Below are 11,497 nucleotides of genomic sequence, written 5' to 3' on the forward strand. Positions count from 1 at the left end.
CTTGGACAGCTACATGGCATGTGCAAAGGCCCGGAGCTGTGGAAGACCCCTGGGGGGATGGAAATGCTGGCAGTTGGTAGAGGCAAACTGAGTGGCGAACAGCAGTCACCCCTGTCCCACTCGGCCCCCCTGACTTTGCCAGGCCCACTCAGCAGGAAGCCCCCCGGAAGGGTCCCTGCTCTGTGCTTGGCTCCAGCCAGCAAAACCTTGGCAACTGTTCCTTTGGAGTCAGTTTGGGGTGTGGGGCAGGGAGAATTTTTTTTTTTTAATGGGAATTTTTTTTTCCCTTTTGCATATGGTGGCACAGATGGGCCCATGATCCATAAAAACTGTTTGCAATTAAACTCCCACTTTGCATGGCTGGATTTGTCAGTTGTTTGAACCTCGAGTGTGGGGTTCCACACTGACAGGGAGATGGGACTTGGGGCAGGGTGGGGCTGGATTCTGCAGGATGGGCGGAGGCCCAGGAACCTGTCTGGGCTTGGGGCCCAAGCTGATGGGGTGTCATGACAGCCATGCCAGCTCCCTCTCTGGGCATCCCCCAGCCCTCGCCAGGACTCGGAGTGTGGCCAGGCAGCTGGGGTGGGGCTTGGCAGGGTTTCCCAGCCCAGCAGAGACTTGGCCAGTGCCGGGTGCCCTGGCTGTGGGAGTAATGAGGGGGGAGAGAGAGGAGCTAATCACCACTCGGCCCTCCCAGAGACTGGGTCTGGGATGAGGACAGGCAGGAGGGCAGTCGGGCAGTGTGAGCCATAATGGGGGTCCAGCAAGCAGAGTGCCATTGCAGGTTCGAGGCTGAGGAGTCAGAACCACTGGCCCAGTTGGCAGAAGGGTCTAGAATGGTGCCAGGAAGAACTGCCAAGAGCCAGCAGCACTGGTTCCTTCCTCATCCACAGGGGAACCGGCCCAACCTCCTCCTGGCTCCGTGAAGCAGGTAGGGAAATCAAGGCAGGCACTGAATATGTCTCAGGGGCCCGGGCTGCCCTTGTCAAATCAACAGGCTCTGCCTTTGGAACCCTTTTCAGAGGGCTTCGAGAATGGGGGCAAGGGGCCTGCACCCTTTCTACTACACTTGGTCTCAAACTGCCAGCCTCCCCCCCCCCACCCGCCCAGGTGCCACCCGGGGATCCTTGCTTGTTTGGGTTAACAAATGCATCATTTGGCTTTGGGAAATCCTGCGATCGCTAATAATTGTTCCCTGATGAAAAGAAATAAGGCCCTGATACCCCCTCCCCCCCCGCCCCTTCCAAGCGGGGAAAGAAAAGTCATAAAAATAGCTTGTTATCTCACCTATTGAGGCTCCGACTGGATGTTACTGCTAATTGGGTATAACATCCTTGTCTTGTTCTCTCAGAAGCTAAATCAAGAAAGCGCCACTGCTGCGAACTAATTATATCTCCGGCCTGCAGCCTGCAGCTCGTCTCTCCCTTTATTGAGTTAAAAAATGGTCACGAACCTTCATCTTTTATCCCCCCAAGCACCGGGTCCAGGCTGCCCGCCAGGCACGTGGATAGCCCCGCGGAAAGGTCGAGGAGGGGCTGTGGGGACAGGCAGCGAGGTGTGGAGTGCCGGGAGGAGCCCTGGCCCCAGGATCTGCGGGGCTCCCTCCCCCGGCCACCACCCCAGGCCTCTGGCCTCTCTCCTCAGTGCAGCTGGGCCCACTGGGAAGTCAGAGCACGTCAGTCCAGTGAGCATTCGTTCGCTTATTCATTCAACACTGCTCTAGGCTAAAGCTTCCGGTAGGCCAGAAGTAGCCCTGAGCACCAGCTAGCCTCACCCTGCGTTCGAGGAAATGCTCAATAAATACACTGAGATGGGCTGGGAATGTTCCTTTGCTCAAAGAGCTGCCACGGCTCCCTATCATGGAGTCCAAATGCCAACACCAGCCCTGGCTCTTTCCACAGTCCCCCATGTCCCCATATTCCAGCCACATCCAGCCACACACTGGTCCCTCGACCCATACTAGGTCACCCCCACCCGCCTGTCTCTGAGCTGCTTCTCATTTTGTTCGTTTCACCCAGAGGGGGCCCCGTCCCTTTCTTAGAAGGTCCAGCTCTGCCTGTCAGAAGCCCACCAGGCTTTAAAGCCTTTAACGACACCTCCTCCAGGAAGCCTGCCCTGTCTCCCTGCCACGCTCGGCCCTGCTTCAGGCTGTGGGAGAACTGAGTGTGAATGTCAGCTCGGCCACTCAGCAAAGTGCACTACCTTATTCTGCTTAATGGCTCTGAGCCTCGATTTTCTCATCTCTAAAATGGGTTACGATTTCTTCCTAGAGGTGCCAAGAGGCACATTGCAGTTGCTGTGCAGAATGATGAATGAGAGGGTATCCATGAAGGACCGAGCTCTCAGGAAGAGCTCACTGAAGGCTGTTATTATGCAGGCGGAAAGCTTTTGGAATCCACCCAGAGCACTTGAAATGAGCGTGCACTGGGCCACACAGACACAGGTCTCTCTGGGAGCTGGAGGAACGTACCAGACTCTTACACTTAACAGCTCCCGTGACTGTAGAATCACCTACATCCACAGAGAAGATCCCCCAGTGTCCCTCATTCTGGTACCATATGGAGATGGGCTGGAGCGACCTCTGAGCTCATCGAGGCCAGGCGGGCAAGCGGGCTTCAGCTCACAGGCCCCACTGATTGATTGGAGCTGCCTGCCCAGAGCCCTGGAAAGAACCCAAGGTCAGGAGAAGAACTCAGCAGGCGAAGAGGGCAGCAATTGATTGGCGATGTCTGCCAAGGGCACAGCGGTAGAAGGCAAGCCAGGCCTGCCACAGATTTGCCATCCTTGACATTGTAGAGAGGACGCAGCTGAGGCTGGGCTGGGGTGGGAGGTAACTTGCTCAAGGTTGTGCATCTCATAAAGAAAACAGCTGGCCCAGAACTGGGTCCCCTCCACCCCTGCCCTAGGATCCTCCCAGCGCCCCCCCCAGCCCGGCACCCTCACAGGAGGAAGACAGGCAGAAGCTTGCACGGATAACCAAGGGGATTTTGCTGACCTGCCGGGTGGCCCTGGGCTGTCATTTTACCTTACTGAGCCTCAGTTTCTTCGCTTACACAACAGGGATAAAAATACCCTTCCCACAATCATTGGAGGATTAAATGAGAGAACAAAATGTCAACACAGGAAGCTTAGTCTGGAGCACGGCAGAGGCCGGCAGTGTCCTGTGATTCCCATAATAGGCAAAGGTGTTTAGACGGAAATCTCCAAAGCTGACAATTGAAAATGCCTCCTCGCCTTGCTCCTCCTCCTCCACGGAGCCCTCCCTGGCTACCCCAGTGGGTAGTAATAGTTTCTGCCTCTGATTTCCTAGCATGCTTTGAGAGACTGGGGCCCCAGAGGGCAGGGGCCATATGCGGCTTGTTCACTACGGTCCCCCTGCTCCTGGCACAGGGCCTGGACATTATGAACTCTTGTACTGTGGTGACCGACCCACTGCACTGGGATGGTGTGTCTGAGGCCTCAGTACCTTTTAAGGCAACTGGGCTTGTTCATCTTTGCGTCCCCAGCACCTGGCAGGGAGCCTGGCACACAGCACTGAGCTCTCTGAATGAACGGATGAATAAAGAGTAAAAAGAGCTGGTCCTGTTTACTGCCCACTTGCTATGGGCTCCTGCCAAGCCTCACAGCTGCCCTCCAAAGTGGACCCCTGGCCCATCTGACAGATGAGGAGATGGAGGTCGCACAGATGCTGAGGGACAGGGCCAAGCTCCAAATGCAGGCCCCGGGACTGCAGGCTGGAAGGCCCTGCCACCTCTGCCTCTCCCGGTGCCAAGCTCAGGCCTGGACCCCGTGGGGCAGCTGCCCCTGCCTTGGCAGCGAATCCTGGGACAGACAGCTGGTGGCTGGACCACCGCCCTCCTCCTCTTCCTCCTCCTCCAAGGGAGCCCCCCCCCCCCGACTCTGGGTCATTAAGCTCTGCATCATTAAGTCCCTGTCCCCAGGAGCCTGTTCACAGCCAGCCTCGGCCTTACCCCCTGACCTCCCAGGCCTTTGTCCCTTGTGCCCTCTGCACAATGGCAGGGGCTCCCAGGGCCCCAAACAGCTGCTGTGGCTGGGATGTTGGTTTGCTGTGGGGCCAGGGTGACTGGCTGGGGCCTGTGTGTGAGCCCACCCACTTCTGAAGGGCTCAAACTCACCCGGGCACTCTGCACATGCAAGCTCCTCCCACCCACAGGCCTGGGAGAAAACTGCTATTACTTCCTTGAACAGATGAGAAAAGTGAGGCCCAGAGAGGTAAAGTGACTTGCCTGAGGACACAGTCAGTGAGAGTGCAGGAGCCCAGGGTTCCATCCCAATCTGCAACTCCCAAGGCCCTGCAAAGGTTGCCACACTGACCTCTACGGCACCCAGATCATCAACCCCCACCCCCCAGATTCCTTTGCTGGTTTCAGGTTGTTCTTCCTCTAGACACATCAAGTACTTAGCTCAGCACTTGAGGCCCTGCATACTCTCCTAGTTTTTCTCCCTTTACCTCTGCCCTCTTATAAGCTCCCTCTGCCCTTCCTGGTCATGTCCTTGAATCTCAAAGTCCCTCTGTCAGCAACATCATCATTTACTCCACACTGGGCAGATCCACCCAGTCCTCAGGCCCAAGAGCAAAAGCCCCCTCTGTCAGGAAGCCCTCCGTGACCAGCTGGTCAGTTTTTCCCTCTCTATGTCTCTCCTCCAGCCCTGCTCTGGCTCTGACCAGAATTCGAGTTAGTTGCAGATTCCTTTTCCTCCCCATGGACACTGTGGGCCACCTGATTGCTCAGAGCTCTGCCACATAGATGATGGCCAGCAGGGTGCCCTGGCCATCCCGATGCCCAGCACCCGAGGGGACCCAGGGGGTGGAAATGGGCTAAGCTGGAGCCCAGGCTCACTCTTTCATCCTCTTCTCACTGGACATGCTGCATCCTGCACCCCACTTCTGGCCACCAACAGACTTCATACTTGTGCTCCTCCTTGGCTCTGTGACCTTGGGCAAGGAAGTGACCTCCCTGTGCCCATTTCCTCCCCAGTAAAATGGGGGTAGTAACAGCACGTGCATTTCTTAGTGATGACATACACCTGGGGAGGTACCACACAGGTGACCTCTACCCAGGAATGCTCACCGCTATTATTTCTGTCTGCGCCTCATCCGGAGGCCAGCACATGAATCTGGGGGTCAGAGAGACTGCGGTTCCAACCACTTACTATTGCCTACGTGATTCTGAGCTGGCGGCTCATTCCTCCAGGCCTCTATTTCCCCATCTCTGAAATGGTACTAACTCCGCCCACACGAACAAACGCAAGCCAGATCTCGGAACCTCTCTTTTGTTCGAGGCATGCAGTAGGCACTCCGATATTTCTCAACTAACGAATCAATGGTCCAGGTGTAAGGAATCCATCCCCCTTCCAGCCTCCTCCCCGCCCACCCCAGCCTCCAGAATCCCCTTCCCCACCCCCAGCCCGTGCAGACTAAAATAGTCATTAGGCAGATTTCAAAAGATGTCAGTAGCTTATAATTATAGTCGACATCCTTCTGAGATAAAAGTGATTACCTTGGATGCAAATCACTTAGCAACCAATCAGAGCGGTGGGCGGCGCCGCGGAGGTGACCGACCGGCGTGCAGCCCTCCGCCCGCAGTCCTCCCGGCCCAGGCGCAGAAAGCGCACAATAGCTCTTGACACGCAAATGGGTTAACACAATAAAGGAGGCTCCGGCCGCTGCTGGGGGAGAGCAGCAATTCCCGGCCCGCGGGAGGTAATAAAGCGGCCCTTTTGTGCGCGCCTCCTCGTTCTCACCCCCGCCCCGAGCCCAGAGGAATCGCCGCCTGATTGAATTACGGTTCATGAATATGAGCTGCTCCGCTTGCTTCCTCCGGTTTGTGAGGGACTGGAAGGTGGAGGGGGCCCCGGGGGGAACTGGCCAGGCCCCAGCCCCGTAGGACCTCAGATGGGAGGGAGCCACGTGTGCTCACCACGTGGGGTGCCCGGGGCAGGTGGGTGGGAGACCCAGTGGAGGGCGGCTGGATGGGTCCTTGCCTACCCTGCAGTCTTTGATCTTTGGCTCCAGGAGGCAGGGGGAGAACCATTCAAGGCCCTGTTCTGAGGATGAGGCTCAGAGAGGCAAAGCTACTCACCCAAGGTCACACAGCCAACAAGGGTGGACCCATTCCATTGCCTGGCTGTTAACCATGAGCCACAGCCCACCAATGGGGGTTAAGCAAGCCAGCCCAGGCCCTCGCCAGAGCAACTGTGAGGCTCAGAAGGGAGAGGGGATGGTGAGCTTACGAGCTTAGGTGGAATTAGACAAGTGATAAGGATTACTGGGGTGGGTGGGAGCTAACCTTGAGAGAGGAGACTGGCCAGGGTTACCATCCCTGTTAAGGGAACCCTAACTGGATCCTCTCCCCTGCTTCAACCTCTCCCATCCACCTAAGTCTCCAGGACACACCCATGCCACCCCTTCCCCTCATCCAGCACACCCCAGCACGCACAGGCCACACCCAATGCCCAGAACACTCTCTGCACTCCTCTGCCTGGCCAATCCCTATTGGTCCCAAGAGTCACAGTGCACCCCTCCTAGGGGGCCCTTGACAACCTTCAGGCTGGTCAGGAGCCATGTCTACTAATGTTGCCATTGACCCATCTACATCCTTGACTTCTCCACCTGGAGGGTCCCTGGGGTAAGTAAGTACAGCCTCACCCCTTCCTGAGGGAAGCCAGAGGGACAGATGACAAGGAGCGTCGGGGCCAGCTCTCTCAACCCTTCGGGTTTCACGCCCCACCCTCCTTCCCCCAGTGCTGGAGAAAGGGGTGCCGGGGTGAAGGGAGCAGGCTGTCCACAAGGCCAGCACAAAAGTCGCTACTCTGCTCAACAGTATCCTGTCAGTAATGGGGAAGCAGGATTCAAACCCAGGTTACAGCGTGGGAAGGCAGCTTAGTAAGGCCAGACTCCCTCCATAGCCAACAGCCCCCCACTCTTGCAAGGGCTCTGTCCAACAAGTGGTGTAAGGCCTCCCCTCCACCTGGGGACTCTGGTGCCACGGCACTTCGGAGCCAAAGCCCTGCAGCTGCCTGGCTGAGCCCCTGAGCCTGTTTCCTCATCTGTAAAATGGGCCACAGTGCACGAGCCACTCCAGGCAGTACCTGAGAGCCTCCTATGAGATTCCTGGCACCCGGGGAGACGCCGGGTAAGCTGGCATCCCCTCCTGCTCGTCGCCCGACGCTATTGCCAAACCCAGGGAAGGGAACAGAAGGAATTGCCCAATTCTGACAGCCTTTCCCTCCGCTTTGGCTGTGGAAGTGTAAATACTCCACGGAGGGCCTCCAACCGCCTGTGTTTGCGGATCTCTGGCGCACACTCCGGGTTTGTTTCTAAACTGGGAAGCTTCGAGAGGCAGTGCAAACAGCCCTTCTGCCCACCTCTCCCACTTCTCCCCCCATCTGCTGTTGCTCTGTCCTTGGAAGCCTGTGTGTTTAACGACACCATTTCAGCTGGAAATATCATCTCCCTGCCAAGCCCCCCAAAGCAGCGCCACTGATATTTATTGACCTGTTAATCTAGCTAGAGAGCCTGGTAGGAGAAGAGAAAAAATGCTGGCTGCATGGAGACTGGGGCCTGGCTCCTCATAATGACCCCCCCACATACCTCCCTCTGCTCTCACCCCACCCCACAATGAAGCAGTGCCACAGTTCTCTAACCTTTACCTCCAAATGTGATCACAGCACTTTCACCCACATCCGACAATAGTAGCAATTGCTGGAAGGAACTCAGAAGACGAATCAAAGAACCCAGCAGCAGGATACTGGCTGGGGGTTCTCTGGGTCTTCACAAGGCACAGGGTCCATGCTGGGGGGGTGTGGGGAAGAGAAGGCTAGTGCCTGACTCCCATCAAAGCTGGCCCCTGGCAGGGACACACTTTTTCAGACCTTGGCACTGACGGGCCTGATTTGCCCTCCATTCACTTAATGAGCACCACACTGTGCCTGTCAAAATCATCTTAAACGGCAAAAGGAGAGTGGGGCAGACAGGAGTCCAGGCTTGGCCAAGGCCCTTCGTCTTGGGGTTGTGCAGCAGGGGAACCCCTGCACTCGAGGGGCGGGAGGCAGCAGCTCCTCTGCACCTTCCCTGGCTGGGGGAGCACATACTTTCTCCTGAGTGGAAGAGGCCTCTTTTAAGGTGGGGGGGGGGGCATATCTCTCTAGGGACCCTGGGAACTTCACCCTGCTGGCTGGGTGTATAGTGGGGTTCAAGGAGGTCTCCTCCGTAGCATCCCTTTTGAAAGCATAAAGTTGCTCTGTTTGGCAGTCCTGAGCCCCCAGGCAGTGCCAGGCTATATGGGCAAAGCTGAACACCTGTCCTTGGGGGGAGGAGCATCAGCAGGGACAGCTGGCACTGCTTCCCTCCCCCACCTCATGGAGGAGCTGGGGATTTAGGTCAGAGGACTGCAGTTGGGGGGGGGGGAATCTGTCTTCACCCCTCCATTACCCAGAGGCATCCAGTCTCGCCCCTGGTTACCACGACCCCGCCCCCTCCGGCCCGGGGTCAAACCAAGTCGCGTCGCCACGGCAACTCCAGTGACGTCAGAGGTCTGACAGTGACGTCACACTGTGGCCCCACCGGGGAACCCACCGACCCCAAGAGCTTTTTTGAGCAATGAGGGCTGTACGGGAGACCCTGCTCTGATCTAGCCTTGGAGGGCACAATCCTCAAACGCTGCCACCTGCGTGGCTGGACTCCACATCCACCTCTGAGCTGATGTCCCCTGAGGATCTCAGAGGCTGCCTGGGAGCACCCCAGGGGTTCCATCCTGGATGCCCCCCTCCTTGGCCCTCCAAGACGCGGGAGTTCCCAGGGAATTTTCGGATGACGGAGCTGCTACCTTTGTCTGTTGGCTTTAGGAGTGGGGTGACCTTTCCTCTCTGGCATACGCCTCGCCCGGGGCACCGTGCAGTCCCCCAACGGTAGCCCAACCTCCACTCCGGCCGCTTGGCCGGTCTAGACAAGTTGTGTGTGTGAGGGAAAGGGTTTGGAGGGGGGACAAGGAGCACCGCTGCTTCAGGATTCCCAACAGCTCAGGGCCCCTTTATTTCCGATTCGGCTGCCCCGACGCCAGGGAGTGCCCCCAGCTCCAGCCCGGAACCCCGCCCCGCGGAACTCACCAGATCAGCCAGGCCGTTGAAGGGCACCAGGTCTCAGCGGCGACGGCTCTCCGCTCGCCGGGTCGCAGCCATGCAGAGGTGGCAGAGGCTGCCTGAGGGAGCCCCCCTTGGGGGCCGATGTCTCTCTCCGGGTGGAAAGGGACGCTGTCGGTGAGGGTGATCCAGGCACCGACCCGCGCCGTCCGAAGTCCGGGGTGGCGGGTCTCTCCGCTCAGTGTGGGTCGTGCCCGCCCGGGACCTGGGCCGTACGGGCGCTCAGGCGGCGCATCCTCGCCGGGACCTGTGCTCACCGCGTCCGGCGGGCGGCGCTGCGCCTTCCCTCGGGGTCCCGCTCAGGGCTGCGGCTCGGCCCGCGCCGCTCCCCGGGGCGCCCTCTCCGCCCGCGCCAGGAGCCCGGCGGCCGCGGCCCCTCTCGCCGGCCCCAGCTGCAGCCTGTCTTTGTTGCTTCCTCTCGCTCGACCGCCCGCCCGCTGCTCGCAGCCCCCCGGTCCGCCTGGGGGTGGGAGGGGGTCGTCTCCTCCGGGGTTGCACGCACCTGCAGCAGCCCCGGCTCCTCGCCGGGCATGCACCGGCCCCCGCAGGTTGCAAAGAGCGGCGGCGAGAACGCACCGGCCCCTCCTCCTCCTACTCCGAGCCCTGGGTGTGGGGGGAGGGGAAGCTGGAGAGCAGCGGCAGTCGCCGCGGCGGCAGCGGGCGGCGGAGGCTCGGATGCAGCCCCGGGGGCCTCGGCGCCGCGAAATAACCGGTCCGGGTGGCGCAGGGCGGACGTCGGAACGGCCCAGAGCACGGTACACCAGGCGTGCGAGCTCGCTACCTGCAGCAGGAGCGGCGCGCGCCGGGCTCTCACGCGCTCATGGCCCCTGGCGGCGCGCAGGGGCTCCCGGGGCTCAGCCTCGCGCCGCCTGGCGCGCGCCGGCGCCTCGCCTCGCCTCGCCTCGCCTCAGGCCCAGGTGCGGCGCGCCGCGTCCCGCAGGCGGCGGGCCTGGCTCTTCACCTCCCTCGGCTGGAGCACGCAGCCTTTCCGCGGAGCCGCCGGCCCGGCCGTCCTACCCGCTGCTCCGCTCCGGCCCGACTGACAGACGCGAGCGCCGGCAGCGGCCGCGGCGTCTCGCCCCCCGCCCGCCCCCTGAGGTCCAGCCCAATCAGAGGCGGCCGAGAGGCGGTTACCAGGGTGACGCGGCGCCGCGTCCTGCGGGAGGCGGGGCCGGGGGCCGCCACGCGCGCTTTTCGCGGCAAAATTCAAAGGCCGGCAGGGCGGCTCTCCAACCTCCTCCCCCTAGCTGGGGCGAGGCGGGACCTGCCTCGCGAGGACTGCAATTCCCGGCATGCAGCGCGCCGACGCCGGGCGGAGGGGCCCCGACTTGGGGCGCAGAGCATGCTGGTAGTTGTAGTCCCTTTGTCGGGACCCAGAGGTGGAAAAACCAGTATCCTTTAATGAGCATATATTTGGGGCAAGGCACTATGCTAAGAGCATTATCTGCATTGCTTCATTTAATCTTGAAAACAACCCTATGAGGAATTTGTTAAAAATAATAGCAAGCTAACAATGTAATGAAGTACTCTGTCTAATGCTCACCACAACCCTGTAAGGTAGGTATTATCACCCCTATTTTACAGAGGAGAAAACCGATATGGTAGGTACTATTATTGCACTCCCAGCTTACAGAGGAAATCGAGGTTAAGAGATATGAAGTGACATTCTGTCCGGAGCGTTTTGCCCCAAGGCATCTTTTTGGCCGTGAATGATTTTTGGCATCACATTTGAGATCTGCGGACAACTGACTATATACCCAGGCACTGCGCTGAGCTCTTTACAAAGTCCACTGAGTGGTATCCACACCACACACATGGGAGGCAGGCCCTGGTATTCTTCTCCACTTAACAAACGGGGAAACTGAGGAGCAGTATCACCTCATGCCCAAATTTTGAATCCATCAAACTGTACTGCACCTTGTCTTTTATTTTCTAAGCAGCTTCACAGGTTCTTAATAGTTTTGTCTGATAGCCCATGGGTGGTCTGCTTTAGCAGTCCCATTTTACAGGTGGAGAAATTGAGTCCTGGGAGGGACGACAGTTCCCTCGGTTGCCATGTGCCCATCCCACAGCAAGTTGGGGAGCCAGCTTTCCAGGAAAGACTTCAGGATCCCTACAGAAATGCAAAGCCGCAGTCAGAACTCCCCTAACCAATCTCAGGCTATGTCTGTGTGGCCCCGTGGAATCCCATGGAACTTGGGTGAGATTCCCTCCTTGTCCTTGCTGGCTGTTGGCTTTGGAGATTTACCTTCGTGACTTTGTGCCTCAGTTTCTTGTCTGTGTATCATAATTCCTACCCGAGGGGGGCTGGTTGTGTGGACAAAAAGTTATTGCT

The 11,497-nt window shown here is 58.7% G+C and overlaps 1 protein-coding gene across 1 annotated transcript in view; it reads right to left on the minus strand.

Moving 5' to 3' along the window:
• FAM222A (family with sequence similarity 222 member A) overlaps positions 1-9,208 on the minus strand; it is a 54,226-nt gene extending 45,018 nt beyond the window's left edge. Inside the window, 1 exon segment of the mRNA XM_026515082.4 lies at positions 9,130-9,208. The gene's annotated coding sequence lies outside the window, so the exon portion shown is untranslated.
• Between the last annotated feature and the right edge of the window lie 2,289 nt (positions 9,209-11,497).

The sequence above is a fragment of the Ursus arctos genome, unplaced genomic scaffold, assembly GCF_023065955.2.
Source record: "Ursus arctos isolate Adak ecotype North America unplaced genomic scaffold, UrsArc2.0 scaffold_34, whole genome shotgun sequence".
Taxonomy (NCBI): Eukaryota; Metazoa; Chordata; class Mammalia; order Carnivora; family Ursidae; genus Ursus; species Ursus arctos.